Raw genomic sequence first — 7908 nt, forward strand, 5'->3', positions numbered from 1 at the left:
AAAACAGGAACAAGGCTAACATGAACCAAGCAAAATTTGCTAGCACCTACTCTATATGAAAAATGTCCTAGTGCTTGAATAAAGGGCATGTACTCAGTATGAACTATGGTTCCACCAAATTCTATGACACATACATCAGCTGGACATTCTTTTCCATCCACTGGTATGTGGGCCACTCTTTCTATCCGATCTTGAATAGTATCTATTATATGAGGGACAACCTGTACAGTTTTTCCTAAATAGTCTCCTATTCTCTCCTTATCAGTGATAGATTGGTAAACATTTCCTGTAGTTATAAAGCACTCATAATTTCCAAGATCCAGATCCACCTCACCACCATCATCCAAGACACAAACTTCTCCATGTAAGTCAGACAGATTTGTAAATCCATAAAGAGGAAAATCACCATCGACATTCGATGAACGGTCATTTGGAGCCATAGAGAACTCATGATTTAACTTTCTCTTGCAATTACAACCTTGTTCATAATCAAAGGAAATTAAAGGAAATTCTAATTCCCCAACGACATGTGTATCATAAGGTAGCAGTGATGGATCTGCCTCAACAGGATCTACTACAACAGTATGTGTGTATGAAACCAGAGGAGTGACCGAGGGTGGGCTAAGCTTAAAAGTAGGGTCAAGGTTTACAAAATCAGACTCTACGGAAACATGTTCAAATGAGGATTCATTGTGAATCTCATCATGTGGAATCAAAGGCTCTATGGAAACATTTTCACACAAGGACTTATTCTGAATCACAATATGTGAAATCGAAGGACTATTCATAGGTACATTTTCAAACAAATCATCCCTTGGAATCAAGGAACCAGCATCCGAAACATACAAATTCTCACTACTCTTATCATTAGACTCAAAACTCAGAAAAGGAATTTCATTCCCATCAATTGAAGGATCAGCAAAAGTTACCTTACAAACATGAATTTTGTGCTCAGATGAAAGAGCAGACTCGTTTCTCTCGGTAAGGATTTTCCTTCTGGGAGATTCAACAACCTTGAAAGAAGCAGAGATCGTCGGAGACATGAAATTCTTGGACAATTTCGACGTGGCTGCTGGTGACGGCGGCCTAATCTTTCCAGGTTTCAAAACCCGATCTTTCACATTTTCCTGTCCATAATCAAATCCTCTTCTCGGAAAATCTATGGGACTATTGGCAGGGGTGTGAGAGAAACTGGATCTAGGGTTCGCCATGAGGGAAGAAGGTTCAGAGAATGGATTTCCGGTGAAGCTCCTTCTCATGTTATTATTGGATTCTGAAATTCTTCGATTAGGGCTCGAAGATTTAGTGTCGTGGTTGGAAGAAAGGGATACAAGTTTCTGGTAGGTGGAGAAAGGGGTTATGGTTCGAATGGGTCGAATAGTTTTCGGCAATTTAGCCTTAGGTGTTGTTGGGGATTCTGCCTGAATTCTTGCCGCCGAAGGTTCAAGCTTGGATTTTGGGAATTTTTTTGAGTCAGACAACTTTTGAGATTTTTTTTGTGATGTTTTCTTAAAACATATTTGAGACACCTGCAAAGATTTCTCAAAAGCTCTTCTATTTCTAGAATAGATATGATATTTATGACTAATTGTGAAAGAAGTGTTGGTTGGTTGGAGTTGTTGATAATAACTATTGTAATGATATGAATAATGAGATGATGTATATGGATTAGAATTAGGTGAATGTGGTGAATACCCATGAGTCAAATATAAACTTGGTGATGGTGTTGGAACATATGGATTTGTGTAATAGGGTGAGAAAAGTTCCCATGGAAAGGATGGAAATGAAGGTGTGGTAGGAGTTATGAAAGAGGGGTTTGGGGGATAAGTAGGAGGAATGCTCCATTGATGAGATGAAGGTGTAAGATAAGGGTAATCCATAGGAGGATTTGAGTACATGATGAAAGCACCAAATATTAGGAAGCAAATTTTAGAACCCTAACAACTCAAGAAAAGCTAAGAGAAATAAAAGAGACAAGTAAAATAAACTAAGAAAATTAAAGACTTTTCATTTCATTTGATATTTCTTTCAATGTCTCAAGGACTACATATATAGTACTCCTAATGGATAATTAAATAAAGCCCAAACTTATAAAAGCCCGATTCAACAACCTTACAAGATCCTAAGAACATTCTAGAATTATTACAAAACAACAACTAATATAAAATACTAAATAAACTATATTAACTCTCTATCACAAACCTACTTTGAATTTGCTGAAAGAGACTCGGAAGGCACAACCATCCACTCCTAGCACCGGTATATTCTAAATTTCTTTTGCATCAAAGCTTCCTGTTTACCGTAGGACTGTGAAAATATATATTTTCGGGTGTAGGACATAAATATTACTAACTTTTCTATTATTTTATCACTACATAATAGATTTGTCATTTCTAATATATTTATCTAAAGTTGCGCCATTTTCTTGAGCTTTTATGTTCTAAAGTTCAAGTGTCTGCCAGTTGTTTGTTATTTAATGTTGATATTCGAACCATTTTTGCTTGCCATGTAATTACTCTTGCTCTTTTTTATGGGTTAGGTAGGCCCTTTGCAGTTAGGCGGGAACAGAACTTGTTCACTTTCTGAAGTTGCATATTGATCTACTCATGTTCGTTTTGCTGCTACCAAAGATGCCATATGTCGGCATTTTAATAAATTTGGGGAAGTACTAAAAGCTGTTATAGTTACTAATTCAATAACAGGTCAACCTAACAGGTCAACCAAAAGGGTGAGAAGTTTTAGATGTTCTTACACATTATATGTATATCACTATGTTCAAGATTTTTATATTTCTTTCTATATCATTTCGCTTTTTTAAGCAGTGCAGCTTATGTGGAGTTCATGCATAAAGAAGCAGCAGATAATGCACTATCATTGGATGGAACTTCCTTCATGTCACGTATTCTTAAGGTATTGATGTCTGCGTAGTACTTCAGTTATCTAGAGTTCATGTGTGTTTGATGTTTAGATTCAAAACAGTACTGCAATTGGAGCACGACATGGATTGACGAGGGATCCGATGCTGAGAGTTGCTTTTAGTGTATGACAGAATAGTTTCACCGAGGATGAATCGTCGAATTTGATGGCCAACTCAAAATTCTCTTCGACACAAGTAGGAAGTGTCAATGGCAATTTCTTAAATTATTACCGGTGTCAGTGTTTTTGGCTGGCTGAGATTTGCCTAACTTTGTAATTTGTGCTATGGTAATTTTCAGAGTGGAAGATTATTTCACGACGAGGAAATTCCGAGTGCACCCTCGTTTTGTAGTTTTACTTGAGAGATAATGCCAATTAATGGTGATGCAAGCTTGAAACAATTTGTTAGGTTAGTATATTTGTTTAGGGTTTAGAATACCTCGCAACACTGAGTTCTTAATCTTCATTAAAAATACTTGACATATGAGTTCTTAATCTTAGCCATACAACAGTTATCAATGTATACTAGTTTTAATTCAATGTACAACTTGTTGTCTGTCAAAGTTGTTATAATTTTGCTGTTGCATTTATTTTATCAGATTTGATGCAATTGATGCTCTTGAGAATTTGAAACGGGCTACTGATATTTTCTTAGTTATGTCAAGGATATTGAATATTGCCCCAATGAGGTAGGTATATGATACTAGAATGATTAATACACATGTACTAAAAAGAATACTAGGCTGGTACTCCACTTACAGATAATAATTTTATTTTTGTTAATGTTTGCTAGTACTACTGTGCTGAAAATTGAATTGAATTTCTTTCATGTTAAGATTAAATATTTTCTGTATCTTCAACCGATATGTGTTTTTGAATGCCAGTAAATCAAATAATTACTTTACCTCTCCAATAGATTTTGAATGCTAGTTAATCAAATAGTTACTTTATCTCTTCAAAAGATTGGCTATAAAAGATTTTTTTAGATGATTCCATGAACATGGCTATGTTTGAGCATTTTACTTGTTAAGGGGATAAAGGTTTATGGTAATTGTTTAGACTATATTTATTCATGTTTTATGTGAGAAGTTTATGTTAATATAATAAATATGAATTTATGTCTTATAATTCAATTACACTATTACTTTTTAATTCAAAATTTTAATGAAATATCTGATTTTTCTTGCATGCGTAGGCTCGACTATAGAGCTGTCAAAATAGGCTATCCGACTCTAAATGGGTTGGTCTTGATAGACACTTGGCTTTTTAAGGCTAGGCCAAAAACGCCCTGTGTAATATAGGTTCGAGATTTACTACCCGAGTGTGGCCCTAGAAGGGCTTCGGGCTACCCGATCCTAAATGAGTTTTTTTATTTAAAAAAATTAAAATAAAAACGCCATAATATTTATTATAAATAAAATTAAAAATTATGTTATTTTAAACATAATACATTTTAAAGTGCTATATTATCTCTTATAAATATTATAATGTGTTTTTAAATATAATATATGTCTAAATTGTGTAAAATACTACTTTAATATTTGTTATAAGAGAAAAAATAATATAATACAATAAAAGAATGTTGATTATATTAATGTATAATATTTAAATGACAAAGATTGAATAGAATAAAGATAAAAATTAGTGAGACGAGAAAAATCAATGTACTATTTTGAAGTAAGATAATATAAATATAAATATAAATATTTTTTTTAACTTACAATTATGCAGGTCTAATGGGCTACCCACGGTCCATATGGGCTAACCATATAGGTAGCGGACTTTTTAGTGCTGGGGTAAAAACGCCCTAAAAACTATGGGCTCTGATTTTAAGGTCTGAGGCCTATAATTTTTCGGACTTGGTGCACCGGCCCATATGGGCTAGCCCATTTTTACAGCTCTAGGCTCGGCCAAGCCTTAAGCTCCAATTTTGGGCCAAGCCTTAAGGTCCAATTGTTTTTTAATATCTTTAAATATCTAGATCCTACGGAGAAAAAAACAATAACAAAAAAAAATTAAATGTTATTAATTGAATCAACGACATCCTAAACGTCCTCGCCGCTCTGAGAGAAAACTTTTACACACCACCCTTTTTCTCCCCAAATCCAAAGGTTTTATGTCACGATGTAACTTTAGAAGATGGTGGTGCAAAGCTCTTCCTGGACGTACCACCTCTATCCTCAACAGGGAAGTTGAGTCACCAGTGTTGTATTTGTCGTAGTTGTTTCACCTAGATTTTGTTTCGAAGCTTTTATTGGGTGCTCATCTTTCACCCTGTAGGGTTTTTCTCAACACCCGATCTGATCCATCGCTTTAATTTTCAACCGTGTGAACTCCGACCCCACCTCTCTGGTGGTGGTTGTTTCTGTTTGATTGTGTTTCGTCAAAAGCCTGTTTGGGTATGTCCCTCAGCTCAACCGCAGCAGAGTCACTCTGTTTGTGGGGTCTAGTTGTTGGGTTTGGTTTCAAAACACCCGTGAGGGTCGGCTTACTCCAGCTTCAGCGGTGAATGTTTGCAGTTTGGTGGTTCGCTTTTCTATTTTTGTTTTCTAGTTTTGTTTCAGATTTGTTGAGATCTGCAGGATTCAAAGCTTTGAATTTGCGCCTGTAATAATTGAGTTTTGGTTTGATTTAATCAATTTCAATGAATTTGAAATGATTTTGACTAGAAATGGTCATATGCTCATTGTTTGTGTTGTTGCAAGTTGTGGGTTCAAGAAGTTGTTACCGTGCTGACGGTCAATTTTATTTGTCGCACACTTTTTTTTTGCAATCTAATTTCATTCCCCTTGTTGGATTTCCTGGTTTATGCACACTTTTTTTTTGCAATCTAATTTCATTCCCCTTGTTGGATTTCCTGATTTGTGTTTCGTGTGTATCGTCCTTAAGTATAGGTTACACTTTTGTGCGGTTTATTTTACCACTTTTGTGGTTGTTGTGTTTATGCCCCCTCTGTACTTCTTTTGTTTTAATACATTTTTGTATGCTTAAAAAAAATCAATTATATCAACAGTATTTCTTTTCATTTAAAAAAAATAACATTAAATAATTTGATAAATTACATTAATTAATAGATTTAAATTTTCATTTTTATTTTATTAAATTTTGATTTGATTTTAATTATATATTATTTATAATTGCACAATACAACCAAAACAAAAATGACAAAACTTCATTATATAGAGAATAGACCAAATATTTATTTAAAATATGTTATTCTAGCAAAAAAATTAAATTTAAAAAAATATAATTGAAATTTATATAATTAAATCAATAATCACAAAATCTTTTTTTTCCAAAATGATCATACAAGTATTTTTATATTAAAATTCATTTAATTCATATGTATCGTACAACTATTTAATATCAAAAAAAAATGTTAGAATTATTAATTTAATTATAGAAATTTTAATTTTATCAAAATAATAACATCTTTTCCGGACATAAAGATTGTTTGTATTTTTTATTTTGAACAAATAAAATTACTATAAATAATTAAAATCTAAATCTTTATTTAATAATATCACATGAAATTTAAAGTTTAAAAATACAAATAAATATAATTAATTATGATTTATTAATTAATTTAATTAATCTGTATTTTTAAATTTTAATGTTATTAAATTTAGATTTACCCAAAACGCCCAACACATGGTAACTTCATCTAAAAATAACAAAAATTTATAATGTCAGTGTATAAAAATTAATCTCTTAATATAATTTTTTTTTAAAAATTTACACAATTTTTATTATAATGTTAAACTTGAATGGTAAAACTTTAATTCTTACATGGATTTTCCGGTATAATGAAATTAAATCTACAATTTTTCATTTATGTAAAGTGTTTAAAAACATTATCTAATTTATGGTATTGCACATATGAATGATTAAAAACATTATTTAATTTATGGTGTTGCACATATGAATGATTAAAATCATTATAAATTATGGTGTTGAAATATGAATGAGTTGAGATAGATTAAAAATGAAAAGATAAGTTTAACAGAAAAATAATAGTGGACTGCATCACATAAAATCATTTAATTAACAGTCCAATAAAATCATTTAATTAACAGTCCAATAATGGACATCTATTTTTAATTAGTTAGTAATTGTTTCTTTCATTCAGAAAACGAATTGGCAAAAACTTGGAAGATATCGTTGATATGTAGGCAACATTAGACGCAAGCAGCTATAAATCGATGCTATTTGCTTGGAAAGTTACCCTTTTGAAAAACAAAATTGGTTCAATATAAGAGAAAGGTCTTCGAAAAAAGCTAATTCACGTGCTCTTTCCTTTCTTCTCCCTTTCTCAAATAAAAAGTCAAAATGGACCCAACTTAGATTTGGAGAAAAAAATGTGAGAAACTCGGTAAGCAGATTTATTGACAGAAATCCAAACAGATCTCACAATAACCGGCCAGTAAGCTTCTTCGATTTGATTTAGCTACAGCCGCAATGGCAAATTCAAGATCTAGGGTATTGGTTTATGATACCACCCTTTTCTCGGTACAATGTAGCTTTACTCGTCAAAATACAGTAAATAAGAAGAAAATCAAAACATTATACAGAAATATGAAATACGATTGAAACAAAATTGAGATGCTACTGAAAAAACTGAAAATTGAAATGCAAGAAATTGAAAAACGGTGGCTATAATTTCAGATCTAGCATTAACCCTAATTCACAGAGAAAAAAACATATGAAACCTATTGATGAATTGAGCGTATTTATAATCACAGAGCTCTGCCCGGTGGGAAAATCGTGGCCATCCATTTGTGATTGATCCGATGGATATAAAGGGGTAGTATAAATAAAACTTATCAAATTGAATAGTTTTAGTGTCTACTTGCTTATAGGTTAGATGTGTTATTATTTCACTTGAACATTGATATGAGTTTTTGAAATATTATAAATAAATTTTTTTGGGTTTGGGTCTACATACAAGGAAAAAAAAAATCACATTTCAAATAATTTATCAATTAAGGCACT

General features: G+C 32.2%; 1 non-coding gene across 1 annotated transcript; it reads right to left on the bottom strand.

Moving 5' to 3' along the window:
• Nucleotides 1-7272: 7272 nt before the first annotated feature.
• Nucleotides 7273-7372, bottom strand: LOC131632022 (small nucleolar RNA snoR109). The gene has a single exon (XR_009292890.1). It is a non-coding gene; the product is annotated as a small nucleolar RNA snoR109 (small nucleolar RNA).
• Nucleotides 7373-7908: the final 536 nt, after the last annotated feature.

The sequence above is a fragment of the Vicia villosa genome, unplaced genomic scaffold, assembly GCF_029867415.1.
Source record: "Vicia villosa cultivar HV-30 ecotype Madison, WI unplaced genomic scaffold, Vvil1.0 ctg.000893F_1_1, whole genome shotgun sequence".
NCBI lineage: Eukaryota > Viridiplantae > Streptophyta > Magnoliopsida > Fabales > Fabaceae > Vicia > Vicia villosa.